Source organism: Gallus gallus, chromosome Z (assembly GCF_016699485.2).
Source record: "Gallus gallus isolate bGalGal1 chromosome Z, bGalGal1.mat.broiler.GRCg7b, whole genome shotgun sequence".
NCBI lineage: Eukaryota > Metazoa > Chordata > Aves > Galliformes > Phasianidae > Gallus > Gallus gallus.
Window position 1 is genome coordinate 12,296,184 of NC_052572.1, and position 19,002 is coordinate 12,315,185.

Below are 19,002 nucleotides of genomic sequence, written 5' to 3' on the forward strand. Positions count from 1 at the left end.
ATCAGGGCTCCTGTAACGCCAGCTGGTCCAGCACCGCGGGGAGCCGCGCACCGCTCGGGCACGCACGCAGCGGCAGGAAGGAAAAAAAAGAAAAAAAAAAGAAAAAGAAAAAACAAAAAACTGGGTGGAAAAAGAAGGCAGCTGAGGAGGGGAGGGAAAAATAAAATAAAATCACACCACCCCCCTCAGCCTGCTGGGAGAATCAGAGGCCGGCGCTGGGATCTGCAGGGCCGGTAGCAGCGGCGGCGGCGAGGCGTCGTCCTCCAGATCGGGGGTCCCGTCGCGGCGACAGCTTAGATCCAAGCGGGGAGCGGCGGGAGGCCGGGCCGGTGCCGGGAAGCGCCCGCCGCGGCTGTGCCTGGGCGCGCCCGGCTCCCGGGGTGCGGCGGGGCTTTGCGGGCGGGGACACGGGGCTCGGCGAGGCGCTGGGGGCTCCGCACCCGCGGGCGGAGGGATCGCGGAGCCGGACGCGCGGACGCCGGGGCTTTGCCAGGGCGACTCTGCGCCGCAGATGGATTTATAGGGCCCTTTGGCAGTGACGCGCCCTCCGCTGATTCGCTTTCAGACCCAAACATACACGCTGGCCCCCCGCACCGGACCCCGCGGAGCCTCCAAATATCTCCCGGCTGAAGTCACCGGCCCGACATACCGTGCGCTGCGCGGCCGCCGGAGCAGCGCCCCGGCACCCGCTGGCTCCGCGGCGGCGGTGCCGGGCCGGGGTAACCCAACACCGGCACGGCCCCCCCGGCTCCGCCGCCCCCGCGGAGCTCCGCGCCGTCCGCAGGTGCCGGTGGTGCGGGGTCCCCGGTGCCTCCCGCGCTGCTGCGCGGCGCTGCGCGGCCCTTGCGCGCCCTGCACGGGGGGCGGCAGTCGGACTCTCTGGCGGCCGCTGCAAAGTGGCCGTAAACAGTCTCGGCTTACAGCCGTGCGCCGTGTATTTATGACTCACCCAGTTGTCCGGAGGTATGAGGTCCTCATGTCGCCGGTGCTATGAAATTAACGCGGCGGGTGGCTGGGGAGAGCACAGGGCTTGTGAGCCGGCCAATAAACCGCTCCGTCTGCATTGGGCTTCTTCCTTTTTTTTTTTTTTGTTTGTTTTTTCTTTTCTTTTTTTTTGGGGGGGGGGGGGGGGGGGGGGGGGGGTGTATGTGTGTGTATTGTGTTCTGTTTTAGGGTGGGGATACCGGAGGGGCAGGGATGCGGGTTGTGCAGCGGGACGCCGCGAGGAGCAGCTCGCAGCCGGCGACGGCGCCGCGCCGAGCAACGGAGCCCACGGGCGGAGAGGTGGAGGGCTGTGGGGGGGGGACGGACTGGCGCTGGGCACGGCCGTGCGGGAGCTGTCCCCGCAGCCCGGCTGCGGATGGCTTTCCGGCTTCCTTCGGCGGGATGTGAGAGTGCTTATGGTTGTGCATTCACACGTGTGCGCTCGTCCGTCTCTCCCGGGAAAGGCGAGCAGCCCCCGGCAGCCCCGCCGGTGACCGTGCCCGCCCACCCTCCGCGAGGGCGGCTGCTGCGGCGGGGATGGTCACGGCGGCGGCCGGGGGTCCGGCAGGGGTGAGGGTGGCACGTCCGGGCGCCATCACTGCGTTCCATCCTGTGTGCCGCTCCCGGGCCACTTCTTTCCTTTGCCTTCCTTTCTCTTCCTTCCCTTTCCCTTCCTCTTTCCTTTCCCCCTTCCCTTTCTCTTTCCTTCTCTTCCCCCCTTTTCCTTCTGTCTGTCCCAGCAGGAAGATGGGGACTCTGTCCCACCTGCGTGGGACTTTCTGGTCCCTGGGAAGTAGAATGAGGTCCCCAAGTGTGAAGGGTGTACAAACACTGTTGCTTGATTTGCTTGATTTTCTCATGGGGGTGAAGGTGCAGATGCCCCAGGTATGGTGGTGATCTCAGGCCGGGGTTTGGTTGAAATGGAAGCAAGGTTTGTTCTCTGTAAGTAGTGAAGGATTTTGAATCATATTTGTTGGAAATGTGGAGCGATTTGCTAATATCATCTGGATGGGTTGTCAGGACAAATATTTCTGAGAGTGGCGTTTTCTAAATTTCACCTGAATGACAAGGTGGAAAGATGAATGCCAGCCTTCATCGGGCAACATGGCGTTTCCATCGCTGCAGTCAGCATGTTAAGGTGGAATTTCAAAACTATCTTCTGCTCTGTTTATGATGGAGGAAGTAGCATTCCTTGGGAACATACTCCATCCCTACAGGAAAAACAGATTTGCTGCACAAACAGTATCTCAATGGGTTATGTTATTATATATTTTTTAAAAAATGCAAGCTATTTATTTTCATAACCATTCCATTTTGGGGAAAGTTCAGTTTGCACAATAGATTTCTTTTCAGGCAGCAGAATAAAATACTGCTGAGTATGATATCTCCCATGTTGGTATTGCACGTCAGCAATCACTTAGAATTCATCCTGACTTTTTTTTTTTTTTTTCTAGTGCAGGCATTCCAGCAGTAGTCACCTGGAGAAAAAGCTCCTGCTTGTGGTCAGCAGTGAATTGGTGGAACATGAGAGAGCAACGTGTTAAAAGAAATGGTATATTCGGAATCCGTACAATACAGACACAGGCATCTGATAAATGCATCTGTTTATATGTAGGTGCATGCCAGAAGGGGCCAGCAGAAGGCACTGCAAGAAGCAGTGGTGAGTCTGACTCTGCGGCACCGCTCCGGGTGCTCTCACTGCTTCGAGTTGGTGAACAGCTGTGGGGCCACAGATGCTGCGTGCGCCTGTATCCACATCTGCATGCAGAGTGCCCCATGCACAGTGCCCCACTTGCACCCATGTGCAGTGCCCTACACACACAGCGTCCCATGCACACAGTGCGCCATACACAGAGAGCATCTCCCAGGCTGCAGCCTGAACAGGAAGGTTTGAGGCATAGATGCAGCCCTCCTGTTAGGGATTGGGCAGGGAAACACTGAAATGAGTGTCTTGCACTGAGAGGGTGGTGACACACTGGAACAGGTTGCCCAAGGAGGCTGTGGATGCCCCATCCCTGGAGGCATTCAAGGCCAGGCTGGATGTGGCTCTGTGCAGCCTGGTCTGATGGTTGGTGACCCTGCACATAGCAGGGGGGTTGAAACTAGATGATCATTATGGTCCTTTTCAACCCAGGCCATTCTACGATTCTATGATTTTAACAGAGAGATGTAAACTGAACAGTTCCTACATGCACCAAATGAAATGGGGTCAATGTGGTATTCCTTTGTGTGGGTTTTGTCAGTGCAAAATCACTAATTTCCTAAAAACAACATCAGGTGATGAAGCCGAGACACTGCAATACCACAGTTTATTTTCCTTACTATTAAAAGCTGCTGAAAGCCTGGTTATAACATGCACATTATTTAGCTCACGTGAGCCACGGTGAAAGGAAATGTTATGCAGATGTCCTCGCTGCCGTGATAGGGTGGTTGGAATAGATGGGGAGTGACCCTGCTGGCTGTTAATCACAGCAGCGATGTACCTGCTGCCCCACACTGCACCGCCAGCCCTGGGGCCGGGGGGTGTTCCTGAGGGCTGGGTGTGCTCTCACCTGCTGGAAACTAAGGCAGCTGCTGGAGAGTGTCCGCAGTTCTGTTAGGAGCTGATACGTAAAAGCTGTAAAACCTTGAGAATTGATTATATTTCTGCACAGAGATCATGAATTCTTAAGCAGAACTGTCGAGGAGCTGGTTTTATTTTATTTATTTATTTTCTTTGTGTGTGTGTGTGTGTGTGTGTGAAGAAAAAGGAACGGCTGCTGCCAGAATTAAAAAAAAAAAAAGAAAAATGACCCATTCAGACCTAAATAAAGTGTGTCTTTACATTGTAAAGGTTGCCTCTTTTAAAACAAGCTAAAAAGCTGCTTGACATTATGCAGTATGGTCTCATTTTTTGTTTATATGTGTCAACGTGAAGTATAGATCTCTTAAGATGTCAAGCGCTCCAAACTGTAATTTCCAAGTTACCTTTGAAATATGACACATGATTCCCCAGTCACGGTGTGGCTGCTCAGGCAATAAGCACTCGTTCCTTTGGCTCTGGGAGAAGAGCAGCCTGCATTGCTGTTAACCCACCTGAGGAGCAGGGTGTCATTGAATCACAGAATCATAGAAGGGTGTGGGTTGGCAGCGACCTTACAGCCCATCCAGTTCCATCCTCCTGCTGAGGGCTGGCTGCCCCCCACCAGTTCAGACTGCCCAGGGCCCCATCCTACATGGCATTGAGTGGCTCCAGGGATGGAGTATCCACAGCCGTCTGGACAGCAGTGCCAGCGCCTCACTGCCCTCTGAGTAATGAATTTCCTCTTAGCATCTAAGCTAAGCCACCCCTCTCTAAGTTAAAAGTAGAGAGGTGCCTCTGGGTTGCAGCAGCCTGGTCCTGCATAGTGCCAAAGCCCTTCCCTGGCCGCTGCCGTGAAAGGCAGCTTTAGGTGTTTATTCCCTTTCCTGAGGGTGAAGGTTTGCAGAGATGTGGGTATTTTTGGTCACTGGGGTGATCATTCTGCTGCACACTTGCATTCAATGTTGGACCTGCTCCCATGGTGCGTTTCTTGTGGTGAGCCAATGAACAGAAAATGAATTACCTTCATTTAGGTAAGAACCAGAGGGAAGATGTGGCACAGACATCTCCTGGGCAGCACCAGCCTGTTGGTGTCCCTGAGGACACATTTGGGTTCCCAGCCTGTGCAGAGTACCTGCATTTCTCAAGTGACCTAGTTAATGCTGGCCTAATTGCTGTGTTTATGGGAGGTACTGAGAGCTGGTGCCAAGGTATGTACTTTAGCCTGCAGCTGAGTGCAGCCGTTTGACCACATTTGTCCCATTGCTTCCCAGTCCCTGCACCCCCAGGGCTGCCCTGGCATGTCTTTCCTGCCCAATGGTATGGACGGCTGCGTCTGGCAGCATCCCTGGGCAGTATTTGTGTTCCCAGGAGAGGAACAGCTGATGTGTCTCCACATGCTTCACATGATAGAAGGGAGTCCTGAGTAGGGGCTCAGCTCAAGGAGAAGAGGTCTGGTGCCTGAAACTGGTCTGAGACCTGGCAAATAGGGCTTACGGGCAGCCTTAAACTTTCTTGTCTTTTGGCTAGATACTGTTGTAGATGCTTGCTTGTAGAGTTTGGCTTCTGTTTTTATAGGTGAGGTCCAAGATTTATTACTAGGCATAGGGAACGCCATAGGCAAATTGTGCTCAATGATTCCTCTGGGCAGAATCCCGTGCCCACATTCCTCCCATACTTCAGGTTCTTTTATTCTTTAGGAGGTATGTTTTGTTTTGTTTTGTTTTTTAGGGAGACACCAGCAGATTGCACAAAGCTTTTCTGTTAGCACCCTTCATGCCATGGTTGTGGGGCAGCAGGCCCCATGGATATCCCAGACTCAGGGCCCACTGTAGCTGCACAATTCAAAGAGGAGCCCAATAACAAGGTGTTTAAAACTTGCTAATTAAATGTAATTGTAAACAGCTGTCACATACCGCTACTGTTTTAATTGGCATTCATCACAGCTGCATCTGTATTGTGCTTCCACTGGGATCCTGGTGCGTCTGCTTTAATCTCAGAATGTGTCACCTTCTGAGAGATTAGGAGATCACAAAAGCATGAGGGCAACATATTTGTCAGGGTTGAAGGTCGCTAATCTGTGCCGAAAGCAGCCAAGAAGAGCAAGCTGTGCACAGGGGTAACTGGAATGAGCAGTTAGGTTTTGTGGAACCAGTGAGATTTTCCATCCGCGTTCTCCCTTCCTCGGTCCCTCTCTCCCCCTCTCCCCCAGTGATTCTTTCCATACTTCTGAATTTGTATTCCAGCACCAGATGTCAGCGCGAGACACAAGGAAGGTCATTCAGAAGTATTCTTTAGCTTGTTAAACTTCACTTCTGCCAGGCTACGTTTGTCAGAAAAATAATCAAACTTTACAAGATCTGTAGCAGAATGCTCGCTCTTCCAGCTGAACATCTCTTCCATCCCATTACTAAGGATGGGAAGATGCATCTCTGTAGCTTGAATGACTGCAGATGCGTTCGGCAGAATGCTTGTCTGTTTGCTTATGCCAGACTTGAAGCTGTAATTGCATTGTCCTTGTAAACCACTGGAATGTCAGATAGCAGTGGTTATCCCCATCCCGGGCGGCGAGGCAGATGTTTCTGGTAGGGTGAGCAGAGAAACGTAGTAATTGGGATCAGTTACAACAACAACCAGGCTGTAAATCTGCTCGTTGCTTATGCGTGCTTCATCATGTCACAGATAATTAAACGGTGTTCTTACTCCTTCTTGTGAGTGAGGAATTATGGTAATGTTTGCTTTAAGAGAACTGTATAAAACAGTTATAAGCTGTGCTGTTGGCTTGCAGTGCTGAAACATACTGGCTTACATTTGGAAAACTCCGGTATCAGTGGAAACTGAAACACTGATTTGGTTGCTGTGCCTAAAAAAGAGGCATTAATGAATGTAGTTTCACAGAGCAGAAGACTTATGGTGACCTGGTTCCATGCAAACAGACCCCGTGCAAAATAGGTGTATCAATGATTAATAGGGCTGTGAACTTCCTCGTCTGAGAGTCATCCTCAGCCGTTACAAAAAAAGTTCTGAGAAGTCAGAGCTGCAATCTGGGACAAAAATGCAAACTGACATATTTTATTTATACCAGGTTGCTTTTAAAGTCACTCAGTAGGAGCCAGTCATTTTTGCTTTGATTTCTGTGAAGTCTTCGCATGAATCATGGCTAGACCTCTGTCTCCTTCAGCGAGGAGCGTGGGGTATGCACTGTGCTCTTGCCCACGGCTCTAAGCTCTGTGCAGTCAGTAAGGCTCTGAACTGAGGTGATGTCTGTGATCTTCAAGGAAGTTCCTCTGAAAACCATGTTCAGCATCTCAATTCAGCAAGGCGGTGAGTGCTGACTGTGAGCCAGGGATGATTAGCATACTTAGACACATGCGAGTTTCTTGCTGAATTGGTTCCTGGATCTCTGAATGTCTCAGCATGGCATTATATTTACATCACTTCTGTGCAGGCAAAGCGAAAGAAAATAGACAGTATTAATCAGCAAACTAAATCAAGTGCAGCCATTTAAGGATGTAGAGGTGAGAAAACAAGCGAATCCCACGTTCCCAGGAGAGGTTGATTGGTTGCTTTTAGGTTGGAAAGAAGTGTCAGAAATTTTACAGTTTGTAGTGCACCTTCTAAAAAAAAAACCCCAAATAAGTTAAAGTTCATACTGTATGTCTTGGGACAGTATGATGCAACAAGGCTTTACAGATAAGTGGGGATAGATTCTCTGCAAAGGTTTCCAGGTGTCTGCCATGTTAGGTCCATGAGAATCGATACAAAGTCAATATTGGAAACTCTGCTGTTTCTGCTCTGGCAGTATTTCCATTGGCTTCAGTGTGATGATTTCCAGACAAACTGATTGCTTCCAGAGTAGGTGCGGTGCTGTGGGATGTGGGACAGCTCCAGCAGTATCGAGCACAAGCCATTTCCTATGGAGATTTACTGTTGTCTTGAATCACGTCACACTAACTGCTGCTGCCTTTCCCTTCAGATCCTTTCCCAGCATCGCTCTTTCAATAGAATACCCCACCTGACCTCTCCAAACTGCTGTGCCAGACTTTGGGGAACTTCTGTTTTACCTGTGGGGTTGGAAAATCAGAAACACAGAGCCATTCCTTATTTATTATTATTCCCTGCAGGATTTTTAAGGTTGTGTCATTATTAGCTGAGGTCCCGAATAATTCAGATTTCTGGAAATGGGTAAAAGGAGAGTTTCCCTTCCTTCACAGCCTTCCTTGCTTATGTTGCCTTTGCATTTTTTGTCTGGGATCCTCAGAAAGGAGTCAGGTCCCCTCAGGAGGAGCGTGTGGTACCTTGGTGGGAGCTGTCAGAGGCTGCTGGTTCAAGGAATCCTTTAACTCTATCTTGGTTTGTTTACAGCCAGACTCGCATTTTTAGAGGGAAGATGAATCCACGTTGCAAAAATGCTGCTTTCGTCTGTTTAGAAAAGATAGCGCTGCTTTTTGCTGTAGGAAGGGAGTCAGATGTCAGCCCCGTGCAACATGCGGGGAAAAATCCAGGGAGGCTTTTGCCAAGGTAGTTTTTATCATGAAGTTTGTTCTTCCAAAGCATCGACAGATTCCTTAATTCAGAGACGTTCCCAAGATACCAAAATTCTTGTTCTTGAAATCAAGGAGTTTTTGGCTTGGATAACCCAGAATGCAGAAACAAGCCCAGCTCTCACTTAAAATCACAGCAGCATTTGGCCCCTTTGAGGCTCCCTCCCACCACCTGTCTGCCCATTTGTGCAGCCCCAGGATGGCCACAGCAGTTCCCTCCTCTCTGTACAGCCACCACCAGCGTCTGCTGCTCTGAGTGACCACCACACCTATTTTCACCCACCCGTTTGCAGCACATCCTCTTGAGGATCTCAAAACTTTTGTGATGCTCTGTCACCCAGACTTTAGCCTTTGGTGATGCACTATTTGGACACGGTCCCAGCACCCTGCTCTGGCTGTCTGTGCTTGAGCATGGGTTGGACCACGTGGACCCAGAGGTCCTGCCCACCTCAGCCCTTCTGTGATGCTGTCAGCTCCCATCAGGGTTGCAAGGGCTGTCCCTGGGAGCTGGCAGCTACCAGGAGCTGACAGTGGTCATATAGCATCAGTCCTCTCTTCTCATGGCTCTGCTGAAAACATAAGAGGAAGCTCTGAATGCTTCATTTCATCTCTGTTCTCTTCATGGGAATTACAGCAGTCCTTATCACACTCCCCAGTATGTGCCAAAGTGGCTACAATTTTAGTGAGGTTTTCTGTGGTGTGGTGGTGGGAGTGGCATTTTTTAGTCTCAGCAGTGATGCTGCCCCCCACACAACTCGAGGCAGCCCAGATGTCCACACAGTGTCTGCTTTGCCACAGTGTTTTCCAAGAGCTGATGGGGACATGGGCCATGGCAGAGGCAACCTAAGCCCTGAGCAACAGATCTGTGACTTCCTCCAGTGTCAGAGGGAACCAGTGGTGACCTGGCACACAGAGGAGACATCTTGCTGTGTGTGTATGCTACACATGCGTATGCATCATACAGATACCCCAGCTCCCTGGAGCACAATGGACAGTGAGGACTTTGAGCTATGGCCAGCTCTCCTTGGCAGAAGCTTGCAGACAGCCTTTCACAGAAGAAGAAAGGAGAAGCTCACATCTTGACCCAGTGACTTGCTCCCCAGCAGTGAGAAAAACAGAGCACAGGTGCATGGAAAGTGCAGGAGCATTGCACACAACAGGAAATAGTTCAGAATCACCAGGTTTAAATGAATTATTGTGAAGCTGATGATGTCTCAAAAGACAGCTGTTAGGACAGGTGCTGTGAGCTGCCACCTCTCAGGTGAGGTCCCCATGGATAGCTTCTGACTGGCAGACCCAGGGCAGAGGAGTGCCTGCAGCTACATTCCAGTTTCTTGCTGTACATACACCAGAGCCAAAATGAGCTCTGCTTAACCTCCCTGCCTGCTCTCTGTGTGTCTGCAGCTTGTGCTGGTGGGGAAATGGGAAACACATGGGAGCAGCCTGCCCCTTGGCTTCATCACAGTGAGATCAGTTTTCTGCAAGGCTTGGAGTTACCTTGGTACAAGGGATTTTTGCTAACTTTAATACGAACCATGTGAGGGCTTTCTTGCCACTCTCAGCCTTTCCACAAAGAATGACTGCAAAGATAATAGTGTGAAACTGCTGTTGGGTTTTTGTAGGTGATCTGAAAGGTTGACTGCTAGATCAATTTTCACTGTCATCTGTGGTCATTAATGATATTAAATCTTACCATGAAACTTGGTGAGCAGCATCTGTGCTCCTGTTGCTGTATTACTCAGCAAGAGACCTAAACTCAAACTTCTGCTGGGTGAATTTGCTCTGTAATGAAACCTTTGGAAAGTGGAAAATCAGAGAGCATCTGAGGGCTGGTTCTGTGCTCTGAGGAGCTTGGGGCAGAGCTGAGAGGAGGGTCACTGGAACTAGATGATCTGTGAGGTCCCCTCCAATGCAAGCCATTCTATGTGGGGAGGTGGTTGGTTTCCTACCCTGCCTGTGAGCAAGCCCCTGGAGACTCGCAGCCCTTGGCTGTTGGCTACTGCTCTTCTGCCAGCCCCAGGTGGACCTTGGCCTTGCCTTTGGTTATATTCTTGACTTCTGCTCCTAGATCTGCTTGTGCTTCACCCAGGAGGACTTTGTTGGTGTGTTTGGTTGTTATTCGTAAGCCTTTGTGTCGCTGTCAGGTTTCAGAACCATTATTCTTACTTGTCAGGACTTGAGAACCTAGACCTCTACCCTTGTTCCATCTCCAGCGCCTGCCTGGGGTCTGCACTCTTCTTCTCCTGTCCTGTGTGTTTGGTCTGGTTTGTTAAGCTCCTTTATCACAGAAGTATAGCTGCAGGACAAAAATAATATTCAAGGTTTTTTTTTTCTTTCTTTCTTTTTTTTCTTTTTCCTTTTTCCCCCCTGGGATTAATTTTGACTTCTTGAAAACCATTTTAGGAATATCAGTACTCTGTCTCATGGACCTGCATTTTTTCCACCTGCATTTGTGTTGTCTGGATATTTTCTAGCAAAGCGGAGTGAACTTCCTTCCTTACAAAGGAACGGTATTTTCTTTGACCAGGATAAGAAGGTGGCTTTGAATGGTATTCATTAACTGGTAATTCTTACAAGTTAAACAGGAATTACATTTCCTGGCTGCTGCATTAGGATACTTTAGTACTGGATGCAAAAGCATGATGATATAACATAAATATCACAGCGAGTAAAATAACTCTTCTATTTCAGTTACAGTTTTCTCACAGCTGATGACAAAAAGCTATTTTTAGACTTATTTTAAGGGAAGTTTTCCCATGCTGGACACAAGTTAGTGAAAAGCTGTTTATCTTGTCAGTGTCAAGATAACTGACAATAAACTCAATAAACTCAGTATTTATAACCACTTCTAACTGTGATGGCTCTCATGCTGGCTTCCTGTACGCAAAAACTGACGCATTCCTTTTGCACATGCTTTCAGGACTGCACCAGCTGCTATCAAATACTATCCTGCTTCTCTGCTGATGCTCGCTTTCAATGTTTTATTAGACGAAATCTGCTTCCCACTGTCTCTGTGAAGCCCTGAACTTGCACGTGAGTTTTTCTCCCCAGCCACACCTCCTATCATCCAAAGGGACAATGTCTGCTTGTTGTACCAGTTCTTATATTCTTGCCGACCACACAGAAGCTGCTTCATCACTGCTCGAAGATGCCTGAGATACTGCTGTCCTTTAGATAAAAAGTGAAAGCTTCTGCCCCACAGTGCTCTCATCTGGCTGCCACACTGTCCTGTGGGTCACTGGGACAGCATCCTGGCCCAGATCCTCCAGCGTGCTGAGAGCTCCCTTTCTGAGCCCTCTGAGGGCTGAGCTGGCTTTGCAGGGCAGAGTCGTGTGCATGCAGGGCTACACCAGTCCCTGGTGTTCAAACACCAAAGGCTGCTTATAGCTGGGGTGTTTTGAGAAACCTCTCTATTAAAGGAAAAAGTGTTTCATTGCTGGACAGAGGTGACAAGGAAAGCGGCCCAGCAGCTTAATTAAAATAGCTTTTCTCTTTCTAAGGGCAGTTTCTAAGCACTTGTTGTCTTTTGTGGGGGTGGTAAAATCCTGAAAACTCTCAGGGCAGCACTTGTGTTCTGATTTTCTTGATAAAGGGGTGGTAACTTATGGTGCTTGTAAGGTTTCAGAGCATCACTGCTCTGCTCTAAACCTGGTGGGCGAAGTACTTTCCTGTGGACACGATGTATTTTTAAGCACTTAACTTTTACTCGTTAAATACAAAACCTGATGCAAACTGACCTTTAGTTCTAGACTGAGTTCAAACTATTAGAAACTCAACAGTTACTTTTCTGGTGATGATTCTAGTTGCCAAACGTTCTATACTGTGTAAGCCTGGCTAATGCAGGATGGATTTTGTTAGGAGGAGAGGTATAGGGCTATTCCCAAACCAGTGAGTTTGTTTATTCCTTCTGCAATGAGATCAAAACAGTTTTAGTAACACTGTCTGCACACAACTGCTGCTGTTGACAGCGGGAATAAACAGCCCCTGAGGGGCATGAGATGGGCTCTGTGCCCCACTGCTGTGGGATCACCCCGCTCCTCCTGCTGATGTGCATGGGAGAGCCCACGGTGGGCCAGACACGTGCTGTGCAGAGACAGGGGAGATGAACTTGCTGTTGTCAGGGTGCTGTCTGCCTGTATGGATTTAGCATAAAACTTTTTGGGGTGTGTTAAGAAGAAACCAATTAGGCTTTGGAAGTTACCAGGCAAACCTTGAGTGCTGGCCATGGGAGGTGTGATAGAGAAGCTGTGAACTGTAGCTCTTGATAACCATGGTGGTTAACCATGAGTTCATAATCTTTTTTTCTTTTTTTCTTTTTTTCTTTTTTCTTTTCTGTTCTTCTTTTGTTTTGTTTTGTTTTTTGGAAAACTCTCTAAAACTGTGCTTAGCTGAGATTATTTTATATGAGCAGGAAGAGAAACTTCTGGTGGGTTTGAAATATGACACCACTGGCAATTGTAATATTGTAATCAATCTTTTTATGTTGTGATGAAAATGTGCAAAAAGGGTGGAGAAATGAAAAGTAAGAAGGAGCTCTGTTTAGATATGAGTGATATTCACATCTGCATTTTGATCAACTCCATATACTTGAAAGAACCCGTCTGTGAACAACCAGTGACATGTATTAATGACAGTAGATGCTGAAAAGAGACATACTCTGCATGCAGAGAACAATTATTTCATAGAAGTGACAAACCTTTTCCTCTTCCAAGTTTACCAGAAGTCCAATCATCGCTCAGTGTATGCAGATGTTGAATTATTGGGACCAACATTTTTGCTGGACTTGATCAGGTGTGGCATTTCTGGCACACAGTTACTTGTGGAGTTGTTTCTTAGTAACTCGTACTTTCATCTGCCACTGTCTTGAGGAGTAGGTCCTTATCTGCAGCCAAACCCTGGGGTGTTAAGACACCACAACACTTGAGCACACAGTGGCTGATGTGCTGCTTGGTTTGCTCCCCATGTCAGAGGAAGCTGGTGCTTGAAAATGTTTGTCTCTTAATTGAATGCAGGCACAACTTGCATCTTGTTTTTTTTTTCAAATGTTCCCATGGAGGGGAAAAGTTATTTTTTTCACTTTCACATTTTTGGTGCTTTTAACTTGCAGAAGAACTGACTGCAGAGTTTTGGAACGTAGCCCAGATGCTGCGGATGGGCACACAGAGGAAAGAGTTGGGGGATATGCAGGCAGAGAGAACAACACCACAGCTGCAAATGCTGTGCTGGAGCACAGCTGCGGTCAGTGACATGGCTGGAAGGGTGGAAGGAAGATGGTGGAGAGGGTGAAGGAATGCGTGAGCAATGCAGCTGAGGTGTGTGTGTGTTGGGACTGGAGCACAGGACAGAGGATGTCCAGCCTGTGGGACATAGTTCTGAGGTTCATGGATCCTTTCTGATGTAATTTCAGATATTTGTGGGTGTTTTTCCTCCTGAGGTAATGTATTTGGATGGAAAGATAAACTCTTGAGTGCTTCCTATGGGACCCTGGGAGATGTTCTCCCCTCTGCTGTGGGCAGAGAAAGGGGACACTGATCAACCACTCCAACCTGGGCTTCCTCTTCAGCAGTTCCCAGCCTTGGTGCTGCTGAGAGCCTGGAATAGTTCCTAAGAGAGGGAAGTGTCTGGGGCAGCCTGTTGATGGTCAGGTTTAAGCGCTCTGGCAAGAAGAAAGTGTGGTTTTCACCATAGTGTGGGCTGTGAAATGAGGCTCTGCTGTGATCTTGGCCAAGGTTGCAACATCGCCGTCCGTACCAGAGCACATTCATCTAAACTCTGCTCTGCCTTTGTGTAAACTATTCCCTCTGGAGCAGCCTGCACTGCTGCAGCTACACGTTTGCCTTCACAGACCCCAGACTGTCAAGCAACCTCACACAAGCATGCGTTTTGCTCATGTGATTGAGCTACATGTGTTTACTTTGTTATAGGTCAACCACTTGAGCCTACCCTCAAGATGAACTTAATGTTTGCGGAGGAGAGGCAGCAGCTATGTAATGCTGGAACAGGCTGAAAACAGAATCTATGCCTTTGAACAATAGTGAAAATGCTGGCTGGCTGAACTGGTTAGATTATTGTATATTGATGTGTGGACCTATAGGAAAAGTTACTGCAGTTTCCTGAAGTGTTTGGTGAGAATATGGAAACCTAATAGTTGAGGTGGGTATCCAATGTAGTGTTACATTCCTGTAAAATTGGAAACGATATCTTTACAAAGAAGAATGAATCTGGTAAATACTATGGGAAGGAACCAAAGCACAGCCGTGTGTAACAAGTTATTTTTGGCCTATTGAGCGTATTCAAGCCACACACTCTGATCCACTTTAACTGCAGTTCTGAACCAGGGCAGAGCAGTGGATTGTGTGGTGGCACATCAGCCTGGCTGGGAGTACAAATAAAGCTTGCAGTAAGTCCAAATTACAATTATGCTGAATTTAAGTTTTTTTGTTTGTTTGTTGGTTTGTTTTTTTAATGTCATGTGGGATTTGATATGAATTATAGAGTTGTGCAGAGAAAACTTTAATACAAACTCTTGTCTCCTTAACACAAGTCTGTTTGTTCTAAAATGCTGCTGTTTTAACTGAAGGAGAGAGGCTTATTTAAACAGAATTTATGCTCTGTTCCATCTCTCAGTTCTCTAAATGGAAAAGCTGAAATGAGATACCACATTGACTAGCTTTCTCATAACTAAAAATCACAACATTTACTACTGCAAACAGACGCTCAATCTCTTTCTATAAAAAAACCACCAAAGATAAACACTGCTCTCTCTGGTAGCTTTTCCTATTTCCATTCTAGATCTGTAAGGAAGAAAACGAGGGTCTGAGAAACAGATGCCAAAGTCTGAAGAGATCCCATTGAAACAACCCTGAGGGACGAGTGCTGAGGAAAAGTCCCCCTTCGCCTGGGTCCTCTGGGAGGAAAATCTGGTGTACGAGGTTAGGAACACATCTCGGTGTTTTCAAGGCAAGCTGCTTCATGGATTCCCCACCCTTTGCAAGTCCATATCTCTTTGCAGCCATTTCCTCACCCACCCTGTGCCCCCATCCCCATGCAGAGAATCACTGTGGGGGCATGTGCTGGGATCCCCAGTGCCTGTGGGAACACGGCCCTGGGGCTCACGGGAGCCCCTGCTGCAAGCAGTGGGGATAAGGCCTGCATTGTGCCGTGAAGCGCTGGATGGTGGAGAGCAGCCGATGTGTGACTCTCAGCGGACGCAGGCACGCACAGATAATAGAGCGTTTCAGCTGCCTCTGGGGAGCATCTGTTGTGATCTGCCAGAAGATTCTTTCTGTGGTTTAAACTTTGGCATATGAGGAACGCCAATACTTTATATACACAAAATGTCAGTTATGTGCCCTCAGGCAGCAAGCTAAAAATGATATTACCCTGATGATGGATATGGGTCAAGATAACTTCAGCTACAGTAAGTTTCTTGATTTAAACTCTATTGATGGCTGTGCCAATCAGCTAAAGTAAAAATTGAAGGGAGTTGCTGCTTTTCCACTTATTTAAAAGTGCTTTGAATAACTCAGGGGGGAGGAAAATGACTTTCTCACAGGAACCGTCATCCAGTGCACACACAGTGCATGGCTGTGGTGCTCCACAAAATGCTGTTGGATGAATGAGCTGACCCAGAGCCCGGCCGCGGTCCCACTGGCTTTAGTGCCATTTGATTGTGCTGTTGGCATTCACTGCCAACAGTGACCCTAAGACGAAATTGCCTTGTGCCTGCAACAGAATTGCTGCTGCCTGGGGGGCAGAATCGTGTGAAACAATGAACTGTCAGGCAAGGGTCATGGTGTAAATGGTGCCACTGCCAGCATAGCTTGCTCTGGGGCAGACAGAGCCAAAGGAGGACAAAAGTCTCTGTAGCAGAAGACAGTTGACAGCCATATGCATCTTATCCACAAGATGAAATCACTGTACTGCAGAGAACTGCTGATGATAAACACCAAAAGAAGTGCTAAGCATGAAGTGCCCAGTTCATGTAGTAAAGCCACTTTATATGCTGGGGGAACACATGAGTGGTTCTGAGAGGAGAGGATACTGCAATAATTTATGGCCAACGTATGGCTGTGTTAGTTTTTAAAAGGGACTTTGTGACCAAAGAAGTAGTAGTTTGCTGCTTTTGAAGTTTCTTATGAAATTAGAACTTGTTAAGAAAATCTGACGGCACTTCAGTAAAATCTTCACACTATTAATTCAGATTTATACCGGAGGTTTAGATTTCTTCTGTACACAGAAGCTTTGTGGGATCGGGAGCTGAAGTTCTATAGCTGGGAAAGATCATGGAACATCAGCATTGTGGAAAGGTTCGTCTCTGGCTTTAGTCAAATCGTTTGCAGCTGGGTGGTGAAGTCCAAAGTGAGTGAAGAAATAGAAACTGTGGGCCAGATTTATATCTTACTCATATCGATGTAAATCCAGGCAAATTCTCCTCAAATCAGTGGAGTTATTTCAGTCTTACAGAGGCTTAGCCAATGTCAGAATCTGATCCTTACCTTTTGGGTTACTGGAATTCACTAAGTAAATAATGTGGAAAGTTGGGTAGATTCTTATAGAGTGAAAAAAATTTCTAGTAATAATTACATCAGTTATACCTGGAAGAAAAAGGAGGAGATGGTAGGTAAAGCTAGTGCAAGAATTTGTGAAACAGAGTTGGAGACAAAAGACAGCTCCATGCTATCTCAATGACATAAATGGATTCCTTAAAAGTGCAGCCAAGTGTAGCTTGGGAAGCAAAGACACAGTTAAGACCTGTGTGATCCTATTAAGTCTTTTCTCATGCTGTCCCCACTCTGGGCACTGTATATTTGGAAGCATGGCATTGCTGAAGATTTTATTACCTCATGCTCTCTAGCTGCTGACTGTTGTTTCTTAGGGCTGGATGCCTGCAAAGATCCTCCATGGAGCAGGGCCTGTATCTACTTCTGCCTGGTAGCTAGCCATAAAGAAATGCAAGATCTCATGCTGGAATAAGCAATGCAGTCAACAGGAGTTGCTGGGAAGCCAGTGCCAGCTGCAGTTCTGCCCCATAACTCTTAAATGTGGACGTACAACGAATGCAGTTCTTTGATAATTCTTGAAAAAGATCTCAAAGTGTGGTTTTCTTCTACAGATTTGTATGAAATTGTCTGCCTGCTTCTCTTTTCACTAAAAATAACTTTTCTCCTGTTTGTCACTCATCTGTGAATCGAGAAAATGATATAAATATACAGAACTGTATGTTCTAATATATGCTGAGTGCAAGGTCTAAAATTATATCCTCCAATAGTAAGTTATATTTTGGCTATGTATGTAGTAGTGTAGGAAGTATTTGCGTAACATTTTATTTAATTTGTGCACAAGGACGTAAGTAAGATGGCATTACCAAGAAAACATGTGCTTCTTGGTTTCCTGAAAGAGTCATTCCCGTATGGGCAGGCAGGAACTCTCTGGCTCACTGACAGGTGAGCTGGGTGTTTTTTCCCCTCTCCTTTAAGTAACAAAGTACGTAAAATTTAGTCTGGCCAGAGTTGATGGCTTCACACCGTGGGATCAATACTGCAGCCTTCCTGTGAGGTCCCATGCTCTGAAATTCTCCAGAGCAGAGTGTTTGCCTCTGCCTGCGTGTGCTTTGAGGAGTATGTAAGTGAGGAGCAGGACCCAGAAGAATTAATGCTGATTGATGTGGTGGTAGTTTTACTGATGTTTTTCCAGCACCGATTACCACAGAAAATGAATCTTTTCTGAATCACTTCCCTCTGTATGCAAAACTCAACTGAATGAAGTAAGAATTGGACAAGAGGGATGCTAGCAGGCTGCACAACCTTTGAAGGCTGATTTCACTTTTCTGAAATAATCTGCATACAGTAATGAAACTTGAGACCTACTTGAAACGCTCATAACAATCATAGTGCCCCATCAAAGCCTGGGTGTGGAGGGGAGCTCATTTTAAATGAGGAAAGCTATTCAGAACTTTGGAAAACTCTGAGCAAGCTTAAGAGACAGGTTTCATTCACCAAAGGATTAGCAGTTTGACTAATGTAGGATACTGTCTGTTTTGCCTTTGGGATGATAGATTTGCTTTCAGATTTAAAAAGTGATAGAAAATCCTGGTGTAGTTTGGCTATGTGGGACTGACATAGAGATCCAGTGTTACAAGGCAGGCTGTGTGCACCTTTCAGTGGAGCTGTAGATGGTTGAGGAACTGACCAACTAATTTCAGCATCTGTTTTCCACTTGGTGCTCAACTCTTGCCAAACTATTTTTCCTACGAAACAGATCTAATGAGGTGAATGACATTCAGCCTTAAAAATTCTTCCACAGTTGCTGTTGTTTCTGAAAGTCAGTCAGTGATACCACTTACAAACATACAGTGTAGCAGAACTTATTTCATGGTCTGAAGATGAAAAGGCTCTCTGTGGCAAACATAGCCAGGAATCTTTGAAGGAGACCCTGGGAAAGGATATGAATCACAGCTTGGATGGCGATGGCACACAAATGGGGCAGGACAAGTGAAGTCATATCTATGCAGGAGATGAGATGCAACAAGGAGGGAAATAATCATTTTCTGAAGGTAACCTAATGGCTGGGTAAGCAAATGTGAAACAGGAGTGGCTCTTTAGCCAGTGCAGAGCTCCTCTAAAGTATCACTGAAAACTCTCCTCTTACTTTCTCATCTTGCTTTCTGAACACTAAGATCTTCCTGGGACACGTTTTTCAGATGTGTTAGGAAATGACCATGAGTACAAAATGTGAAATAGGAAATAAGATGATTTGTACTTAATAACTGTTGTTTATACACATGGTTTTCTAGATCTATTCCATAGAAGAGAAACAATAAATGCACCAATGATCAGAATTTGTTTTTAAGCCATCTTGGCAATCCTGGGATCAGGTAATGGAAGCAATTATCCATTCTCTGTTGCCTTATGC

At 47.1% G+C, this 19,002-nt stretch overlaps 1 long non-coding RNA gene across 1 annotated transcript in view; it reads left to right on the forward strand.

Moving 5' to 3' along the window:
* The first annotated feature begins 1,143 nt into the window (after window positions 1-1,143).
* LOC121108609 overlaps window positions 1,144-19,002 on the forward strand; it is a 32,790-nt gene continuing 14,931 nt past the window's right edge. The window contains exon 1 of the long non-coding RNA XR_005843254.1: window positions 1,144-15,020. This is a non-coding gene — a long non-coding RNA (uncharacterized LOC121108609). The remainder of the gene's footprint in view (window positions 15,021-19,002) is intronic.